The sequence below is a fragment of the Centropristis striata genome, chromosome 2 (genome assembly GCF_030273125.1).
Source record: "Centropristis striata isolate RG_2023a ecotype Rhode Island chromosome 2, C.striata_1.0, whole genome shotgun sequence".
Taxonomy (NCBI): domain Eukaryota; kingdom Metazoa; phylum Chordata; class Actinopteri; order Perciformes; family Serranidae; genus Centropristis; species Centropristis striata.
Window position 1 is genome coordinate 11,724,330 of NC_081518.1, and position 23,120 is coordinate 11,747,449.

Sequence of the window (23,120 nt, forward strand, 5' to 3'; positions counted from 1 at the left end):
GAACAGGCCAGGCCATAGAAAACACAGAGAATATGTCTTGATGTTGTGGGATAAATTCTCTATGCAAAGAATTTCCCTTGCAAATATGTCCTATTCTCAATTCGACTAAAAGGGTGCAGAATTTAGTGCAGTTTACTTGCCAATCGTTAAAGTGTATTTTGATTCATGCACAATGCATTAAAAGTATCATAAATCTATGAAAAAAAATACAATTTTAGTATTTCTACAGTGTGTCTATCACCTGCATTTCTTATACAAGTGAATATGTTTGTGTGAATATGTGCAAGAATGTGAACGTGTAAGGGAGCAGTGTTGGGGAGCTGTAATGAACACACACACACACAAAATGAAAAGCTGCTATCATGCCAGTCAGGAGCATACATCTGAATTTCTCCAGCTTAATGTAACAGTTTCTTGATGACTTTTTTTAAATAGAAATTGGGCTACAATTTACAGCAAAACCAGGAAAACAGACAGAATATGAACATAATTTGTTCAGTAATAGGATTTGATTGTTAATTTATGGAAAAAATAACACCTGTTGAGTATAATTTACTGAGTAAAAAAAGTATGCATCTTCCCCAGCATGCATTTTCATTGCAGTCTATACAAAAGCTAACCTAATCCTTAGATTTCCTATATTCACAAGAACAAACTGCTTACTCAAAGCTTTAAATCAAATGTAGAGCCAAAGAGTAGCTTTTTGAGGATGCACATTAGACATCTGAATCGTTCTGTGTTGATGCAGCTCCATGTGTGTAGCTGCTTATAGAATGTGTGCTTCTTATTGAAGGAAGACAGATACTGATATCGGATACTGGGGAGATGTTGACCCAAATAGCTGGATCGGGTAACAAATGGGGGAGATCTATTCAATTCAGAGTGTAAGTTTTGACCACTGTGTTTACACTTGAATTGTAATTCTTGTGAGATTATTTTTATTGAATTGCTAGTACATGACTTCTTATTTTAATATTAAATAAATTAATTCAGTAAATTTATAGTTTTATAAAGTTGGGAAAGCAATGTTTAAAACCTAAACGTAAAAAGAGTGATCCCAGTCCCATCCATAAACTGTGAGGCACCCATGTTATTAATTAATTAATTGGTAATCAGTATCGGCCGAATATGTCTGGCACCAATTCCAAAAAAGTTTGGACACTGTGTTAAATGTAATAATAGTAAGATTTGTCGTAAACATGGCTGCACCATGAATTCCACAGACAAAAATCATAGAATCCTCTTCTTCACTACCCTATGTATTTTAAATGAACACAATATAAAATAAAACTAATTAAAAAAATAAAAATAATGATAGAATATGCAAAAACTTAAAAAAAAAAAAAAGATTAAACAAAATGAAACCGAGTCATTTATATATGTCAAGTTCATCTGTTTAATATGCCATGTAAGGTATGAAAGGTAAAGGTGGCACCGTGAGTGTGTGTTTGTGTGTGAGAGCGCGAGAGAGACAGAGCAGGGAAAAGGAAGAGGTGAGTAGAGGGAGGATATGAGAGCCTTCTCGGGGGACCTTAAACAAACTGACTAAAGTGGTCCTGTTTTCTGATCAGGCACAGAGAGGAGAACACTTAGCACTGCTGGAGACACTCTAAACAGCCACTGAGGAATTAGCCTGTTACTGGGAAACTTCACAGCTCCTGCACAGGGCCGTGTCCCCGACTAAGTAATACAGAAAATAGAACAGGCAATAAACGGCAACAAACAAATGCACGTATGCGCGCACCCACCTACCCCCCACCCACACTCACTCACACTTACACAGGTGCATAAGGACACGCTGCATGTGTGCCAAAAGGCGTATCGCTCACGATGGCTGTCTCGAACCCGCACAGATAAACATGAAAACATGTACCACAAGATACCATATGCGCTCCAGTCTCTCTGAGGGAAAGCGGTAGATAATGAATGGGCCCCTCACACTCCAGAAAAGTGTCGCGAGTGACTTGAGACAAGGAAAAATATGTTTTCACTGAGGAAAAGCAATGACCTTATTCCTTCTCCGTGTTCATATACAGTATTGTTTTAGCTGCATCGCCAGGTTTGGCCAAACAAAGATGAGCTTAAATTTAGGCCCCATGATGTCAACACAAACACAGGATAGAAAGTTCATGTTTAATTAGGTGTCCCCCCTTTTCTAAAGTTCATTTCAATTAGTCCCACCTCAGCCCCACTTTCAGGTCTCAGTGATTTGTCAATGCCTCAACTTCTATGTAGCGCAGTGTGGTCACAATGCAGCATGCAAATGTGTGTGTGTGTGTGTGTGTGTGTGTGTGTATGTGTATGTTTTTGCATGCGTGTTACTGTTTATGTTTTGTGTGTGACCTCGACAAAAAAGGGACTCCTGTGCCCTTGACATTTCCTTCTTGTTCTTATGATGAATTGCAGGGGTTATTTACTAGTTCATAAGAGGGATTCACAGATCCCCCCCTTGTTCCCAAACACTTGCGAAGAATGCAGAAACATCCATAAAAATAGCTGCCCTGGAACTTTCACCGTCATTCCTAATTGTAAAAGTAGAAACGTTTTTTTCTATGAGTTCATTTATTCCATCAACTAGGTAAGATGGAATACCTCAAAGTGTTAAACTACCTAATACGTTTCACTTTTACACAATTAATATATATTTTTTAAATGTTTGAATTAAAAACTTCTTCAAAACATTCATTTTGCATGTGCATGTCACTTTTAAATGTAATATTTCGAAATAATTATGTCTAAAGCTGTTATGTCATTTAGATGCTTTGTTTGTTTTTGAAGAGACTGAAATAATAATACTTGTTAGCATTAAAGTAAAATGTATGCAGTTGAGTAACAGTAAGATGTTTGAATAGCTTTTGTCTGAATGTTTTTACTCTGTGTGTAATGTGTGATTGAGCAACATTAAAGACAAGCTGCCTTTGGGAAATACATTTTTGTGATATTGATTCAACTATAAAATCAAATTTTAAGGTGGCAAAGCCAGATCATTTTAAAAATGCCTGATTAATATGCATATATATAATATACAGCCGTTTCCTACTGTATATAGGTGCTGTGGTTGGATGGCCTATATGTCCTATATAGGATGCTGAAGGTGTACTATGTCAGCTCTGTCCATTTCATGACACCCTCACAGAAGCCGATCAATCAGCTGTAATGAAACCCATCAGGTCACCTTTGAAATTTATCATTTTTTTGTGTGCGTAAAATGAAACGCCCCATGATGGTATGGAAGCTAAATTTAGATTACCTATATGCTAACATATCTCTACCCCTCCTCCCCTCAAAAAGAAAGGGGGAAAAAGGCTTATGAATTATGCTGAGATGCTGAGTCCATATGTTAGTGTGCTTGTGACATGTTTTATCAAAAGCCTCACTCTCCTTTTCGTATCTAAATGTTGTCATAGATTTAAGCACAATTCTTCAAGAGTAAAGGCAAATAAACAGAAAGTTCTAAAAAGGTAAACATACTGTTGTTTTGTTGCTCATCAGCAAAAAAACTGAGCAATCACCTGACTGTTTGACTTATCTCTTTCACCCTGTGGTGTGTTTGTCTCTGTGTGTTTCTGTCGCTCGCAGAGGTTTGAGGTGCTTAGCATCTCTTGTTTGCACACAATCCGTCTGTGATTATTGCCTGCTCCAGGCTTCATGCACAGTGATGCGTCTTTTCACAAAGCAGCTTCATTTGCATAGATTTTGCCAAGAACCTCTCAAATCTTAAGGAGTGTGCTTAAAGACGAGTTAAAGATGAGCAATCATGACGACAGATCGCCTTGTTTGTGTTAAAGCCGGGCAATATCAGTATCAGCTGAGGCGCACGCGGCAATAAATTGGCTCTTCAAGTTAAAGACGCCACGCAGAAACTTTATGAATTTGTTTTGATGTTGATGGAAGGATTTCCACACCTTTCGTAGATTTTCCACAACAGTTAGACAGGTTTGGCCTGAAAAAGCCCTAGCTGCAATCAACGTCCGACTCCACGGTTCATTTTCTGCAGATGGCACACAAAAAGTCCTTATTCAAGCATTTGCAAAGAAATAAGCTTTTCTTATGTGTGCGTTGATTTGTTTATTTATTTCTTTATTTTGTTGTTGTCATTTTTTTTCTGCTGAACACAGCTGCTTGAGCCCCACCATGCAGAAAGGCCCAATATGGCTCTGTCTGTAAATCGGAGTCCGGGGGCCACAAAACAGAAAACAGGGGAGAACCACCCGGCGAAATTTAGCGCACGATGGCTCCCAGCGGGCATCATTTGGGGACCAGAGAGATTTTTTTTCCTCCTTCTCTCTTTCCTTTTTCCTGCATGGTGAGCAGGTTGGAAAGCTCAACCCTAACATTGCTGCTGACACAACCACTCAGGGACGGCTGTAACAGCTCTCTTAGCATGGCACCTGTTATTGAGCCGTCAGAGAGAGAGAGAGAGAGAAGGGAGAGAAAGAGAGTGTAGGAGAGCGAGGGAGAACAAGGAAGGGAGAAGGAGGTAGGTGTGAAAGCGGGAAAGAGTGAAACTCAATTGTAATTTCAGGGCTGTCACAGTTCTGAGAGCCGGTAATTCTGCTGCCGTATCGGTGAGCGGACGTACTCGAATGCCTCTGCGTGCTGAGACTGATCTCTTCCCTCGTTTTCCAGACTACCTAAATTCATACATTCATCACGAAACAGAATAAACAAAGTGATTATAATCAGATTCACATCAGGCTACTTTGTAAACAGAGAGCAAAGTATGTGTCTGTATTGGTGGTCACACTCCTGCTCCTTTTATTTCATCGCTGTGTTTCTCTGCTTTAGCACATTTTCTTTCCACTGTCTCTGAAATTACTCGGACAATCCAGCGTGCCTTTTATGCAACTCTTTTTCATCTGTCTTCTTCCACTGAAAGCAATTGGATTTTTTTAAATGATTCATAATGCTTTCATCAAACTGATAATGATTATAAAGACTCCCCATGTCTCAAGTCTCACCAAGATAAATGACCTACAGTACAGTAAGAGAGGAGGTGATAAGATGTAATGTTTTCACTATCATGTTCATTGTAATGCACTTTCTTTTGAAATGATAACAGGAAAGAGTGTGGAGATATTTGAGGATACAAATATTGGAAGGAACAAATACTAACAAACATGCGGGAACAAAAGAGAGAAGGAAAACCGCTCGGGTTTATTTTCTCTCTAAGCCAATCATCAGAGGTACACGGCTGTCCATTCAAGCAAAGCAGTGGCATTCCTCTGCAGAGCAATCAAAATGGATTAAACCAACCACGCTCCAGCTGCCTCCACGCAAATCAGATATGCCTGTGATGATGATAATCAATCCATAATAAAATAACACAACATAAATCTGATAGTGTTGTTCCAACAATTTTAATAACATAGATTTAAATATTGCCATGTGCACTGGAGTGATTTATTGATGAAAAAGTGCTATCAAGCTTATATACACCCCGTTTCTGGTGGCCCGCCAATAATACCATTAACTGCATTGTTCAAACTCATTATGCGATGAGAAACACAATAATAATCGCAGGACTACAAACGCACAATTTCTCCCATTGAGCTAATCACTTTTGCTAGCATTATTAGTCTCTCTTCCTCTCTCCCTCTCTCTCTCTGCTTGCTCTCTTGCTCACTTCGTCATAAATCCTGAGGGAGGCTGTGTATAAATCCCTAGTCCTGAATTAGTATTGTAATTTCTGGTATCCATGCATGCTTTGCCAGCGCAGACCTCAGAGTTATTAATCTGGGGGGACAAGTGCCATAGAAACAATATGCTGAGCGGTTGGCCTGGATGCGGGGCCGACCCCGCCCGTGCCAAAGCCCTCAGTGCATTCAATTACAATTACAAGGAATGGACTGAAGCCCAGTTTAAGTGAACATAAAAAATATGAAAGCTGAAGGGAATTTTTATGTTTCGTCATTACAATTTAAGGCTAAATTTAATTTTTATATATAGCATATATGGGGGTAAAAAAAAAGTGACATATAAGTTACTGAAGAGCGTCCATGTTGCCTGTTTTGACAACTTAGGGAGTTGTTTTCAGAGTCTCGTAACGTGCAATATCATGTGGTTTACCACCTCTCCGATAGAAAAGCTGTTACGCTGCACATATGGCCCACTGACAAACATGACAGATGAAACACTTTGTTTGCTTTTGTTTAAGCACCGGCTCCTCTCCTAATACAAGCCTTTTAAGTGATCAAAAAGGCCTGGCGATATTTGATGTTGTCTGCGGAGAGAGAGAGAGGGGGGGGGGGCAGAGGAAGTGTCATCCAGTGATATACAGCTCCAGTCCTCTGTCACACAGCGCAGTGTCTGCTGGGAAATAATCTGACATCTTGTGCTCGACACATCCAGGCGATGAGTAGAGAAGGAGGCAAGGAAGGAAGGGGGGGGGAGGAGAAGAGATAGAAGGGAAAGAGAGTGATGGGACAAAGAGGCGAGGGAGAAGAGAGAGGCCGAGTGGAAGTGGGAGTGTGAGCTGGAGAGTGAAAGGAGAGGGAGGACACAATCAATTCAGCATCCCCGTCTCCATCATGTCATCGCCTGTCAGCATAGATTTAAGAATAAAGCTTTTGAGAGACCTTCCAGAGCTACAGTCTGATCGATGCTCCGCCAACGTTGGCCCAGATGTCACTGACACGCATCACACGGCCGCTCAAAACACAACCCCACTGTGACCACATGACTGGAAACTACCAGAGACCCCCGCCCTGAGTTTGTAATGGGACACGGCACACTTTTCAAAGGCCACAGTTCTCTGTTATATGTCACCATCCACATGCATGCTCCTCTGCTCTCCACAGAAGCTCGGCAAGTTATTAACATTGTGCACATAACTTGAATGTACCGACGGAAAACTGGAAGTGCATATGTGCAAGACCATTAGAGAAAACAGAGAGGCAAAGATGAAGATATAGTGACGGGGTGAATAAATCGAGTCATTAAGCATGTGTTTGGCTCCCATATGACGGTGCGGGGTGGCAGAATGCTTCTGCTGCCGTTCCCCCCATAAACAGACAAACAGATTGGCTCGTTTGCCTCTCCTCTGGGCAGCTTTTGCCTCCTGCTTTCCGGGGAGCGCTTAGGACTTTCCTCCCCTGGGTCTCGGAAGAGACTGCTGCTGGTGCTGTAATTTCAATTTGTAGCATGGCTTCTTTTAATTAATCCACACAACTGTCAAGTGTCAAACTCATGTTGAAAGCACATCTCAACCCATTTAATCTGTAAGTGGCTTTGATTCCAAATTTAACTGATTTAATTAAAATATTCACACATCTAAATGTTGTAAATTATTTTAAAAAAAAAATGTTGAAGTGAAGGAAATATTTCAGGAAACAAAACAGGAAAATAAGGTAAAGAAGCAACAAACATACACATATTATGTATATGTTTGTTGCTTCTTTACCTTATTTTCCTGTTTCCTCAAAGTATGCAGCATTTTTTTTAGATTGAAACCTACCCTGTGTCTTGTGCAAAAAGAGTTGAGTACAGTTTTGGTTACTGATATCGTGACAGCCAGTGAGTATGAATGATGTACTAGATATTTTTTTGTTATGCTACATGAATACGTTGGCATGAGGCCATGTTTTGGAAACAGTAAAAACATTGCTATGTCTTCATGGTGCATGCACTCTGAATGTAGATTTTTTTTTTCTTTAATTCTATTAAATTAAAAAAGTTTTCTGGCAATTCAAACTGCATTTTCCTAAAACCCATCAGGTCATTTATATCCTCAAACTGGATCAAATGTAAGTAAAACTCCAGCCTCACATGTGCATAGTTGTGGCTTCCCTCTGCCCCAGCCGTCTAGGACATGTGCCGTCAGGTCCGACAGTTTCCCGTCACTGTCTGCTGTTAACCTGCAGGTGGAAAAAAGGCCATTGAAATAAACTTTTTAATGTGGGCAGAGTGACTACAGTATATGTGGCACCTTAGTGGCACATATAACAGAAAGAGCTGTTTGCACGCTTTGGTTTCTGAATCTGGAACTGTGAAAAGTTCACGTGATTCTTGACAAAGATAATACTGCTTCAAACACAGCTGATTCATTTTTTTCTGAAAAAAAAAATCCTTGTCAAGAACATTTAAAAAGTCTTGGCTTCATGATAATAATCCGGGACAAAATGAAGTGTTAAAAACCATATCTGCCAACAGAGTGGAACAAATTCTTCTCTGGCCAGTGGAAAAGGAAAAACCACGGTGATTCCATCTCTGCAGCACAGAGGGGAAAATCTACCTCTGAGTTCAAAACCTTATGAAAACCTAAAAAAAAAAAAAAAGACTATCCAGTTTCAGAGATGAAACTGAGATAAAATTGGGTCTTTTTCCTCTCAGTGCAAGTCTCTGTTAGACACACAACCGTTATTTTTACTGCCTTTACTTCCGTTTCTTCAAGGCTCTCCAACCCTCTCACTCCGTCTTGTCTTTTGATTTCAGCGTGGAGGGCAATCGTTACGTGAGTGATGGTACCCATCAGTGTAGTGCATGTGTTGTAAAACTGTCAGCCGCTGACAGATTGACTGACATGGTCAACCCTTCGATCACCACCGCGGACAAGGCAAGGTTTAGAGAGAGAAAGATACAGAGCGAAAGACATTCAGAGAGAAAATGAGGTGAAGCAGGTGCATTCAGAGAGTCATGTTATATTTTATTTTGTTTTGTGAACACTGATCAAATCTGGCACTAAACTAAAACCATAAAACAAACATAGTTGGTTTTAAAAGAAGGGCAAAAAAAGACTGATATATAGAGAAGAGAGTGTTCCCGTGTAATTTCCAACAGCTGTTGATTCAAAGGGAAAAACTTTATTTGGTCCAGATGGTCTCAGTCAGTGGCAGAATGAGAGAGCTGACTTCATTGGCTCCAGCCATGTGTTTTTCCTCCTGACAGAAATTAAAATGGTCGTTCGTTTGTCACCGCTCACTACACAGCTTAAAATGTAGCAATGAAACGTTCCTTGGCGATAATGCACCATAATTACTCAAACGCCTGTTCTTTATCTGCAGCAGAGGGAGGACAGAAGGAACATTTTCCTCAGATGAGATTTTAAAACACAGAGAGCGTGCAAAAGATGAAGCAGACAGTTAAAAGTATTGTTCTTTTTTGAGCTGGAGAGAGCCATAAGTCTGTCATCTTCTCGCTCAACATCACTGAGAATGGCAGCCCGTGTGTTTTGTGGTCCTTTATTTTTTATTTTTACAGAAACGGTAGAGGAGTTTGATGGTGGTATCTCTGCCTCCAATCACATGTAACATGCTGTAGTGGCGTGCTGTAGCCAGTATCAGGGTGTGATAAATGTATTTATTTTAGCAGTCTGATGGATATTGATCTCCTCAGCGGCTCCTCCACAGGCTAACATTATGGGACCCTGGAAGGGAAGAGAGTGGGCGGCTCTCTTACTCGCACACATCTCACACCTCACAAATGAGGTGAAAAACACACTGTTGCGGAGGTGTGGAAAGGTTAACAGTGGCCTCTGACTGCCAGTTAAACATTAAATCAGTCATTTATCGGAAATAAAAGTAAGGGCATCTCAGCAGTGACCGTTACAGAGATGAAAGACCAAAGCATGACAGGAGTTGAGTCACAGGCAGCACAAAACTGACACAGGGCAGAAAATATATCCACATGCTGGGTTTTTTTGTTTGTTGTTTTTTTTTTAAGGCCATGCTGCACATCCAAAGGCGCACATGAGTAGGCTGGAGAGGCATGGGCATGTAAAACTGAGCTGTGACCTGTGGTTGTTTGACTCAAACACTCACTATAACATCCTCTACCCCCTAGCAGCACGTCAACCGTGAGCTGCTGGGTGAATCATGCGAGGAGATATTCTGGCTGTTTAACTGTGAGTGGTCTGAACTGGGCCGCGGGCTGAGGCCAGTCATAATGCTTCGTGAGAAATATCACAGGACCTCGTTTTTCAGCTCTGTTTCACTTGTGTATTTTTCTTTTGATCTCCTCGTCTTTGTCAAACTCTCAGCTTTTCTGTGTTCAAAGTTGACGGATGATTCAATGAGCTTTTTTTAATGCCTGTTGGAAATGTCAGCTGCTGAGCCTATAGACAGTTATCTCTCTCTTTTCTTTTAAATAGCACTTTAAAAAAAGAGTATTGCCAAAACAAATAGGAAACTTCTATGTATTTATACAACTCCAAAGTGTTTTAGGAAGATATTTGCATTTAAATGTTTTACTATTATATATGAGACTATTAATAAATTAATTAAAAATGATTTCCATTCTAAAGAAAGTTAGAACAGAGCAATTATTTTCTTTCAAATTTAAAGCATCTGTTTAAAAAATATAACTAGAAAACTGTAAATGAATTGCCATTCTGGCAGATGAGATACAATAAAACAATACAAAATATAGACATTCTATAATATACAAAGAAATAGAAGTTTTTTTTCTTTTAACTGCATTGTAAATGTTTTAACAGCATATCCATCTCCATAATCATACTGAATACTTGTTTAAAGATATAAAGAGAAGGAGAAGAAGTTTTCTCTCTTTTTTTTGCATAACTTGTTTGAAGTCTGTATATGTGTGAAATTTAATTATACATGCTTTTATGGTACTACATAAAAAAAATCTCTATGAGAATGAGCTCAGTTTGAACTCATATAAAAGATTAAAACACAACCGAAAAAGGACAAAGAGAGGAAAAACATTCGTCTCGTTCGAGCTCTTCAACAATTGCTGAAAGACGCTCACTTCACAGTGTTTGGCTGTGCAGAGACTGCTAAACGGCCGCAGATTGTGAAACACTAAATGAGTGCGGTGCCGCTCTCATTGTGGCTTAGTCTATAAACACAGGATCTGATTGGGTAATCGGCATCTCCACTATGGTCTCTTTAACAGTAAATTTACCCCGGTGAACTAGAGGGAATGCTCCAGTATTACTCTCAAAATATCCACTGAGATAAGGGCTGAGCACTTCTTGACTCACTGCTAATACTAATAGAGAATTTCCACAGTATAGGTGGAGCGCTAAAGTACATCATGATAAGTAATAATTATCTCCACTGGTAGGTGCTCATTTTGGGTCATGCGTGCGAAGAGTGTGAGCGTGTTTGATTAGAGTTTTACTCTGAGGTGGAAAGAGGGATGAAGATCTGATGACTAACAGAGAGTCAGTCAGGCAAGCTACAGCTTACTACAAAACTGTGCAATGTGATTGTATGTGAATGTTTGTATATTTATTTGTGTACTCTGAAGTGCAGTCATGGTGGTGAAAGAGAAAGAGAGAGAAATAAAGAGCTGTGTGAAAAAGGAAAACTGTGAAATGTTTGTCAGTAGAAGACTAAGTTTGTAAAAAGGTCAATTTAAACGGAAAAAGAAAATCCTACATACCTGTGGACTAATACAGGCTGTGTATTTGGCATGAGATACTGAACTTTAACACCGATAGTGTTTTATTCAGTGAAAGGATCAGCAGAAGGTCATTTGGAATTTTCCACACATCAGCTAACTTTGCTGGAGACCAGCGTTTTGTTCACTTTGCAGAAAAAAAAATATTTTTATAGTACTTTCTGCTTTCTCACTTTTCTACATCATTGTGTCTGGTGATGTTGGTCACAGCTACTATAAAATGGAAAATAAGCAGAAGTTAATTTCTGTCCAAATATTATGAAGCAACTGCCAGAATCAAAGTAAATCACAATTATTTCTATTCTAATTCATGCTGTTATCTCTGCAAATATTAATATCACAACATGCATTTGCAGTATTTTTTTCTTGCTCTGCACATGCTGATGCTTGTGTGCATGTGTGCGCGTGTGTCTATAGTTAACTGAACTGAGTCAGTGAGACAAATAGGACAGAGAGGCTATCGGTAGATGAACCACAAGCATTTGCATGTCAGGAAGTGCGTCAGCCACACGGGACAGTCCCAAGACCCAGAGCCTTTGTGCTTTTATGCCCTATTTTATATATACACACACACACACACTGAGCATACAGACACGCTGTTGAGAAATATTGGCATAAATGTAACACCTCTATGAAGCATGGAATGAGGTGCTTATAAAATGTATTGTCTCAAGTCTGTAAATAGAGAATATATAACATCTTCGGGATCTTACAGTATATTGCTCAAACCTCAGACAGCATCTAAGTCCTGTCTCAAAGCTACATATTTCTTTTTTATTTTTCCATTATGTTACTCGATGTTATGTTATCTGTTTCCTCTTCCAGTAATATTGCATTAGATTTCCAATACTCATGGTGTGTTTTTCCATCTTTCACAGATCAAGACTTCATGGGCTTTTTAGATGAAAAATTATCAATACAAGATGAAGCATCAGCAAAAAAGCGGTGACACATTGCCAACATGCTCTTGTTCCCGGTGCCAGCATCAATAATTCAGCCACTAGCTCATAACTTTATTTTCAATGCATAATTGAGGCCAACCAATGTTTTCTTCAGCCATTTATATGTCGGGCAATTTTTAAACAATAAGCGGACCGGTCCATTAAGCTTTTAACATCTCTTTTCCATACTCCAGGAGATGGCTGGAAAGTAGGGACAGTGAGGCCTGTTTCAGTCTCTTTGCGCTCAGTAATGTGAGAGGAAGGGGGTTGCTTTCAGGTGTTTTCTCTCTCTCTGCAGTCGCAGCTACTGTAAGCATGAAAGTCTTTAAACGATAACTGCGGGAAAGCTGTGGTGAGTAAGTGAAAAAGTGTAGACTCCACATTTAAAAAGTGCGGTTTGGAAAGGAAGGGGGTCTTCAGGGTGAGGTGAGGTTTCTCTACCTGCTTTTGTCAATATACCTATGTGTGAACAGCACGTGTGTGTGTGTGTGTGTGTGTGTGTGTGTGTGTGTTTGTGTGTGTGTTTGTGCCAAGTGATTTACAGTATCCCTGATTGATTTTTATTAGTAATTTTGTAGATATCTCACTTCCCTATGCATATATATATCCTTGCAATGCAGAATATTACTTTAAAGGACCATCCTCTGTCCACTGACTCATTATATGACCTGATTATATTTTCTTATTTGCTTTGTACTACTGCTTAATAAATATTGATTTACTATTTTAATTACACGTTAATCTCAAAACACATAGGTGCCAGGGTTATGACTCTCTCAAGTCATACTGCAAATTTCCTGTTTGCAAATATTTATTGAGGATGGCACCCTGAGAGGGCTATAAAAGTGAATAGCAATCATTAAACAGAGACTAGCTGTCTACAATATCTGCACAAGTGTCAATATCAGCAACACGGGTCGACCCAGCGAGTAATCAATTACTTGTAATCTTTCATTTGCATCAACAACAAAAGGTTTTCTTGACAAAAGGGGCTCTATTTCATTCATCTCTTATGTCAATTTAACTGAGAAGAACAAAATCATTTTAAATTTTGTTTGACTAGCTGTTTAACTTTCCAGATGGCCTGCTTTATCCCAATCCATTCATCCAATTAGAAACTGAGGAATGATTCATTTGCATGAGAAAAATGGTGTTTAAAAACAGAGACGTTGGAAAGAACTACAATTAATATCGTATGACTCATGATCAAATGCTTCTTAAATCAAAGATTAAATGGAAAAAGCCAGGCAGAAGGTTGGAATATTTGCAGTCTTACCAGGCCTCTTCTTACTGAAATCATTTTCACTTTCCATTATTTATGACACATTAGTTACCGAGGCTAAAGACCTGTTACTATGGCTATGTGAATCTACTACTCTCTCATTCTCAGTGCAGCCTAAATTGTTCTCCACAAGGTTGGGGCCGAAAGGTTATGTGAAAATATTATAACTGCCTTTTATAAGCTGCAATCTCAGGTTAAATCGAGCACTTGGACTCTTAAATTACACATTTTTTGGGGGGATAAAACTAACATCTAAATTTATGATTATCAAACAAATTTAGATAACAACCTTTATCTACTTGTGCAGTTCTTGTGAAGTGCTTACTATGGCCATACTTAATTATTTCCCAAACTGATTGCTTTGTGAAGCGTAACTTACCAATAAACCGGAGGGAATTTTTCAGACTTTGCAGTAAATCGGGCCCAAGTGTGTTAAAATGGGGGCAAATAATGGAGCAGATCACTGGAGCTATTTTCTTCTTTCTGCAAATTGCTTTATCTCCCACTTGCATTGAAATATGTCATCATAAGTAATTTGATAACAGTGTATTAATGAAGGATCATAGACTTACTGTTGAATCTGGTTAGTTGCTACAATAGGTGACTGGGGAAAGTTTGTTTTTTTCTGTTCAGCACACATGAGGCTTTACATGTAATCTGTAGAATAAAATGTAGAAAGCCAGAAGAGTTCTTTGTGATCTCTTTATAGCCGACTTCTATGTCATGGAGGTCGGAGGGTTTTGAACCATCAACAGACTACATGAGGAGATTTTACTGGTTATTCTACCAGTTGGCTTGAAGTTTTCATCATTATCCTTTGCCCCAAAATACTAAAATGAAAATGTAGTGACGTGAAACGTCAACAGACAAAGCTTGTTTAATTACAAGAATGAAAATCACTTTCGCTGAGCTGGGGAGGCGGGGCCAAGCTTGACTGTTGTCTTGACAGTAAGCAACAAATCTTGCATAGCATGCCTTTAACAACCATTGTGTACATTAAAATTGCTCATGTTTGGAGTGTGGGCCGAGGTGTAACAGATCCTGTGATTGCTTAGAATAAATTTAAAAAACAAAAACTTTTAAATATTCAACCTATCTGCACAAGTGATTTCTTGTATACTATCAGTAAAAGCGTAACATAGCATATACCTTATTGGAAACTAATTCTATAGTATTTAGAATGAAAACCTGCAGACCCTTGGACCATGATTGCACACGATTGCTATACTTTAGCATTAACCTGAAAAATTTAGTATGCATTCCTCTCCCTCCTCTCTTTCAGCACTGCTCCCTCCTTTTCTATTGCTCCTGCTTTCACCCTCTCTCCAAATACTTCCATCACAAAGATATATTGAATGATTGGGAAGCTGGAAATTAAAAGGAAATACTGTCTCTTTTTGCAGGCAAAAGCTGTATATGCGTAACAGTAAACACCATAATTTCAACCCTATCTGCCTGAATAGTGTGTGAAATATTTACTTTAGATAGGAGTGTGCAGGGGTGTGTGTTTGGGAATAATCCATGCAGGGTGTAGTGTTTGTATGGTTTGTTCCTGACATCAAGGTTGCTGGTTTAATTGAGCATGTACTGGACCCGGGGCTGAGAGAGCAGGCAGAGGAGCATCGATAAACTATGAAATGGTTCCAATATGGCCAATCGATGAAGCTTTGTGAGCAGCTCCCTTGGGGCTTTGATTTTCCTCTCAAACAACAATCCAGGATCTCTGCTCTTCAAAGGCAAACTCCATCTTTGCTGTTATTGTTGTTGTTCCTTCCCCCATGTTTGAGTGATGTCACTGAGGTCGATTTTATCCATGTCCATAAAGGCTCTCCCACACTTGAATCACCCGGGAGACGGCTTCTGTTGGTCTGTGCAATGGTAACAACAACCAATAAAGGTCAATCTCCCATGGTAATGGCCAATTGGGTTTGTTCCCATTATTGGCCCTCTGATCCGTGGTCAACAGATGGAGAGCTGGCATCACTGACACAAGTTACACTCCAACCTTAAAGAGGCTCAGTTCTGTCTCCAAGCACTGTTGTGTGATTCCACTCTTTCTCTCTCTCTCTCGGCCTGTGTTGGCCCGCACATCACTCCATCATGCGAGGCTCCTGTATAAGGAGACCCGTCGCAGTAGCGTCACAGGAGCGCTGCCAGTGAGGGCTAACTGTCTAACCATTTCAGCTAATTGCCTCATTAATGATTCACTGGTGTTAGGCGGCTCTAGCACTTCGCTGTGGGGAGCAAATTGTTCTGATTGGTTTGCCTCTGTCAATTATTGATGAGGCAGTGAGCTGAAGTGCTAACACCTGGCTTTGGAGGGCCAAATGGCCCTGCATTCCCATCACATACTCAGTTATCACACACCCAGGGACCACATTCAGTCTTGAAGGGCTCGAGTCTTGACTGTTGCTGTTCTCTGAGAGTGGATGTAGCATGCCCCGGGGCAATGGCTGTGATCTCAGTTGTGAGGATATTAGCTCATAGAACATGGTTCACTGCTGCGCGAAAGGTGGACAAAGCAGAGACATATAGCTTGCAGTGATTTGTGCTGTAAGTGGTGAAAAGCAAACAGAGACGATGCCACATGGAGAGAGGCCACTGAGAAAGGGTGTGTGTATACATCTGTGTATGTGAGGATGATGCCACAAATAACTTTTATATTGGAAACAAATGTTCGTAATACTGGAATGCAATTATAGGCTTGACTGTATCGTTTATCAACACATTGATAAAGTTGTTTCCAGCTCTATTCTAGGGCTGGGCAATAGGGTCAAGATATTTTATCCCAATATAGGTGATTTATTTTGTTATTGACATATAAATTACAATATAGGATTTATTTAAAATCTAAAAAGTCGATATGAAATAACCGCAAGGTAAAGCCTATTTTAGTATACTCCCGTATGAATTAAATACTTAATACAAAATGGACAGAACAGCTTAAAGTTAAATTACAGAGAAAAAAATATTTCTAGCAATACACCAACTATGTAACACAGTGTGATATAAAAGCAAAACTCCAATCTTCAACTGATGTACTGAAAAATAATTCACTTCAGATTTTCTGTGAAATTTCTTGATCAATGATTTCATTATGATACAATTCCATTAATATATGATAAATTATCAGATTGATTAATAATCACCCAGCACCAATCTATCTTCATCTTTTTGAATACTTAAAGGTGTCAGTGAAAATAAAAATTAAACATATTATGGCTAATAAATAACACCATCTTTGGTCAAATTGGGTGTATACGGCAAAGATAATAACTTCAGATTTTACAGGCCTGTGTGGAGCTGTAACGGTATGCACTGCAATGTCAATACTTGCTTTGTTTATGGTGATTTATAATGGGTGCAGGCTAGGCACCTTTACAGTAGGGTCATGTAATTGGATCTCTAGTAGATAGTAGCTGAATTCCACTGTAGTCTCTGTGTCTAATGGCCCACCCACAAAGCGCTCCTTCTGGCTACATGAATCATCCTTACACAGTGCACAAGCTGCTGAGGGGGTCTCACCAAACTTTGTGTATTTCAAGACACAAAAAAACCAAATACAGGAGAGGATTTTTGTCAGCGAACATAAATAGAATGAATCGTGTGGAAGGATGCAGACATGGAGTAGACTCTCGTCTCTCCTTGGCCTTAATTGAAGCTGATTAAAGAGTCACCCCCCATGTTGACACCACTGTCACTCTGAATCTCAGCCAAGTGTGTTTGCCATGTACACTCACAGGGTGGTCACTCTGCCTTTGTTTTTACACTGGCACCAGTGACAGCAGAGCCCACCCCGCCCCCCGAATACAGTGACTGTGACTCACTGTGTGTCACCATAAACCCTAGACTGGGGGACCGAGTTTAGACAAGGGTCATGTATAACTCACAATGTGGACTTCACTCACTGCCTCATGGAACACTTATGTATGTGTGTGTGTGTGTGTGTGTGTGTGTGTGTGTGCATGCATGGAAGCACTAAAGGGTTTGAGAGAATTGTGGTGTGAGTCACACTTTAATGACTTCTTTTTCTTTTCTTCTCCCTCTCTTCTCCGCCTCCCTCTTTCTCTGTTAACAGATAACCCAACGACATAGCAGTGATGACATCAGAGGGGCTGACCAATTGCACGAAGACACCTACAAAGCACAACATTCAAAAATGACTTCACTGAAGAACAAAAGACAAGACCTGCTGAAATCCCTCGAAATCCCTACAGTGAAATTCTTGAACGCCTCTTACTACTCCTGATTCCCTCCCTAATATTTTACCTCCAGCTTTTTTCTACGAAACATGAAAAAAGAAAAAAAAAGACAGACTGACTCATACTCATGAGATGGTTGACAATGTCAGATTGATACATTGGAAGGATTATTTTCTTTTTGGTGGAAAGATCATTGATGCATGCCTCTGTAAATAGATCATAATAAAACCCTATTGTTATTCCTAATATAGGAAACATACCGAGTCGCTCTCAACAACTTCATAAACCTTCACAACTGTGGATAGAGTACTCATGGTTCAATATTTTCCATATAAAGTCAGTATTCTTCTTACCTCCTCAGAGACCATGTAATTATCATTTCCAATATAATTTCTCGACTCTTTGGAGTTTTCGGGACTGTAAAAATTGTACTTCCTATTCTTCTTATTCTCTTTACCTAAAGGCCTAGTCTTCCTCTCCAATATCCACACTAGTACATGTAAATAGAGATGAATGAAGACAACAGCATGGAACAGACTATAGTGTATATTTACCACTCCCCTAGTAGGTCACAAATCTCAATACGTGGATATTTCAGACAACCTTTTTAAAAATGTAAAATACTTGAACTTGTTTTCTGATAGTTAAAGACATAGTCCCGGGTATCTGGACATTTTTACTATGTATTTAAATAGATGCATAAAGGCATTAGCTATAGGTAATGTTATTATTTGACTACATTACACAAAGATTATAAGGCAGCAATTCCTTTGGTATCATCAAACTGTTCCATCAGGAAACAAACAGTCAAATTAAAGAGGAAAAGGCAATTCACCAAAACCACAAGTCTACCTTGGCACTACTAAATATTATTTTTTAACATTTTATATTATATTGTTTATTATTTTTTTCCCCCAAATATCTACCTATTTATTCTTTCCCATTGCAATAATTGCCCTCTCCCTCCCTGTGTGTGGGTTGTAACCTCTGTAGCAAAGCTGTAGTCATCCTGAGAGGGCCACTTCTTTCCTTGCATTGTTTGAAACGGTGCTCTCCGGTGATCCTGAGCCTACACATGAGAACACCTCATTGATTGCAATGTAGACATGAGGACTCTGACCTCCGTCTTCTATGGACTACGAAGATAACCAAATGGACTGACAGATAATATGCCAAGCCGATGAAGAGACAACTTCAAAGGTTACCCCGTCACTGGTAAAGACAGAAAACCTTTGCATGGACAACAGGGAAAAAAACACTAGGTTGTTGAACGCCTCATCTCCACCATCGTGCATCCTCTACCTCTCAGTGTGTGCTGTGAATCTAGAAAAGCGTAACTTATCAGTGAGCCCACTACTGTCCCCATAGTCTCCACTGCATGTCCCCAGAGCCTCACGAGGAAAGTGTCCATTTGTACTGATGGACGCACATGGCAATGGGAGAAACAAACACTGGTTGACACAAACACACTCACACATATGAGCGCATGCATACAGATGCACAATCATACACAGCGCCACTCAGATACGTTGCTGTATATATGTACAGTATATCCACTATGTATAGTCTCAGATGCTGTACTTTGCATGTTGACCTGTAGATGGAACGTGACCATTACTCATAGCCCAGGTTGTGCAGGTATAGGCCTAGTTGCTGGATTGGCTCTCTGTGCCAATGCAAGCTCTTTGTCAGCTTTACATCTTCTTACTATGATTTGAGAAAATGTATAGTAACATGACAGAAATTGTTTCACCGCCCCACGTTCCTATTGTGAAAGGTCCTCGTCAGCCAAACAGCAGCGCTGATAGATTTTAAACTCTTTGAAGGGAAACATAACCTCGCCTTTGATGTCAGACAGAACCTGGCCACAGTGACCGTGGGTAGGAGAAGAGAGGAGGGAAGGCAAACTGGGGCGCTCCAATTAAGTGGCAGCGCACAAAGTGGCATGGGGCATCCTGCCAGCAACTGTCTATTCATCCTATGTCAAAGGGATTTGCACATCTCAATGAGTCTACGCACTGCCAGAGAAGTCCGAGAGCTGAGCCGAGAATGGAAGCGAGGCTTGGGAGAAAGGAGAGGAGAGCAAAAGAGATGGAAATTTAAGGCTGTGCTGAGCTTATGTTCAAGTATTCTCCTGGTCTCTCCACCTATAGAATATTCTTTTCTGACCGGCAGCCACCTCGGAGAGTTCAATAACCTCTTAACCTCAAACTGTTACGCCGCCATGCGGCTCTCTGGGCTGTCATGACCTCATGTCCCGTCTGAGGTTAACTTTGTGTTAATGAGCATGGCCCTCAGCTCAACCAGATGTTCAGCCCTGTGGTTAAATACTTGTTACCCTTCTATCCCAGTGGTTCTTCAATGCCGGCCCACAACAGCTGTACTTTTTCACAGACGCAGCTCCACTAACAACTTCACGTGTGAAAGATCATGTTAAATAGGCAATTAGATTAAAACTCTGTATCACAGGCTTCCTTTTTTACTGAAAATAATCAAACTAATTAAAAATGTTCAATGCACCCTGTATGAATAAAAAAAATATGATATTTCAGAAGAATATAGGTGCTGAAGACTACTTCATTTGTATGTCTGCTTGTGCAGCCAATTTATATGAAGAAATCTTCTTGATTCAAATACTGTCAGAACACACTGAATCACATGAAGGTATTTACAGTCAACATGTAAACAAACTTGAAATTAGGACTTATGACTTGGCAGTGATTAGTTAAAGAAGATTTAAAATACAGGAAGGATGAAGGTGTCACTCAAACTCGAGACGTTGTATGTGGTAGGAAACAAGACATTGAGCAAGTGCTGATCTTCTCTGAGCCTCGAGGCTTTCCACTTTCTCAGAAGTCAAACAAAGCTCCATTTCTGCGCAGCTGCAGGCAGTGTGTGACAGGTTGATTTGTCTTCTCTGCTTTTCAATGCGAGCGCTGCGTTGTTCATAGACAGGCAGCATGTGTGCTTTTTATCTGGCAGTGACCCTGACCGCGGTCAGCACATGTACATAAACATGCAGAGATGTACATGCTCATAGACAGAATGTGTGAAAGTGCACACATGCACAGATGCACATCCTTTCTCTTTTTCTCTCTCTCTTTCTCTCTCTCTCACACACACACCATGCTAATCTAAACAGCAAGGCTGTATGTAAACAGATCGTCGACATAATGGGATTGTTCAGTGTGCAAACAATAAGCTGTTAGCGTAATCACAGGTCAAAGATATATTACCCAGAGGGCCACGCTGTAGGTATATTAACATGATGGATATGTGGGAGAGAGGAGGGGGGCAGGGATACGAAAGATATAGAGCACTACTGACTCAGATTTACCCCCTATTGGGCCCCGTCCGCTGCCTTTCTCTCCTCCATCTCCCTCGTATGGGCCCCACTTAATCAGCCTTCCTCATTCTCTTCTTGCTCCTTCCCCCATTCACCCATCTACTTTGGTTCCTACCTTTCTTTACCATTTCTCTGCTCTAATGCTTCAACCCTGTCCTGCTATATCTTCATTCCCACCTTCCTTCACCCATTTCCCTCTTTTTCTGGATAGATATAATCTGTTCCAGCAAAGCGGTCCATCCATCTCTGTGGTCAGTATGAGAGCAGGATAAAGCAGCACCACAAGCTTGTTTTTGGATAGCGAAGGACGTTCTGAGTGAGCCGAAGAGCAAGGATACCGAACAATGTGATAAATAGAATAGCTCCTTAAGTAGTTGATAGAGATGAATCCACACCCCATTATCTCCGCTTAACCATGCTGAAAGTACCAGTCTCATGTGTCTCAATGAGTAGCAGCATAAAAGTGCCATGTCAGTCAAGATAAGTCCTCCATTTCACATACAGCTTATTAACTTATATCCGCTTTATTTGATTACCATCTAGCCCAATCTCTCAACTGGTTAATAAGTCTATGTCCTCCTGACTAAACACCCCATTAGTGTCATCACTGGCTAGCTTGTGTGTTCTGTGTGAGTCTGTGGATCACTGAGGCAGATACACATTGGGGCCAAGTGAGTAAACACAGAGGAAGAACACTGTGTAGAAAAACAACCTGTAAGACAGACAATAGGTACAAAGGTGGCCAGTCTGATAATGACAGTAACAGTCAAGACCATCTGCCTCATTAGCAGTGTAGTATCGCTTTACAAAAGCTGCATGAAAATGAAAAATTTGCTAAAACTTTTTTCAACAGTGCAAAATGTTTTTTATGCTTGAGGTGGCTTTTGCCTTGGTTGAAAAAGAGTTGATGATCTAAATAGGGTATGAAAATTTAACAATAAAATCATGAAAGAAGATTTCAAAAGCTTGATTAAATTGCATGACGATTAAATGAAAACACGGCTAATGATTTGGTGTAAGGCTTTTGTATGGGCAACCTTTATATAAAATACAATACAGTCATCGAGATTAGCCAGGATGAACGCAAATATACAGTGTTGAAATATTTTAAACAAATAGTTATTCAATTTTAGTGAGGCCTTCCAGTGAGTTGCAAAGGGGACGGAGCTGTTATTAAGTGTTATTACTTCCTACAGACATTGTTATGTTGGAGTCCCAATGGATGTAAACCTCTCCCACTTGAATCAACACCACAAAAGATTAACAACTGCATTCAACAATATCTGCTCATTCGATAAAAAGGTAGAAAGTAGAAGCCTGTGTACATAAAAACTTAAAGGGAGACGTTAACTACGACTCCCAATGTGCCTTTCAGCAAGAGACAACCCTTCACCAAGCTTCAAATTCTGTTCTATGCACTGTTAAAATGTTTACAGTGTTGAGAAGACTGAAATTACAATCTACAGCTAAAATTAATTCATTTTTGGATTCTGGTTCAATGTTGGATGATTTCAGCAACCCTTGCACCATGATTTGTTTTCCAATTGCTATATAAGTAAAAGGGTTTTGAAATGCTACTGCTCCGATTCGTAGGTCTGGCAGAAAAAAGGGGTCGAGGCCCTTTAGTATTATGGTATTTAGAGCCATCTGTTGTGCCAAACTGGAAGACAAAAGATGATTTCTCATAATCAAAGTTGAAATAATTAAAAGTAGTGGCCATAAGACAAACATGTGGTTCTATGTTAAGTAATATTAAGGTTATTTTTAAAAGGAAAATAAAAAAATGGTGGTTAATAATCGAAAAAAAGACACTGCAGCTTCTCAAATTTACCAAACATGCAGCTGCACACACACATCCATTCTCTTTTTCTCTCTCTCTCACACACACACACACATGCCCACACACAAAAACACACTCCTGTTTCTGAGTGTGTCTGTGTCTAGTGGGGTGTCATGATTAACAGTGACCTCAAGCCAGACATGGT

General features: G+C 39.9%; 1 protein-coding gene across 1 annotated transcript in view; it reads left to right on the forward strand.

Moving 5' to 3' along the window:
* mafa (MAF bZIP transcription factor a) overlaps positions 1-19,134 on the forward strand; it is a 73,310-nt gene extending 54,176 nt beyond the window's left edge. The window contains exon 3 of the mRNA XM_059354676.1: positions 17,666-19,134. The gene's annotated coding sequence lies outside the window, so the exon portion shown is untranslated. The remainder of the gene's footprint in view (positions 1-17,665) is intronic.
* Positions 19,135-23,120: the final 3,986 nt, after the last annotated feature.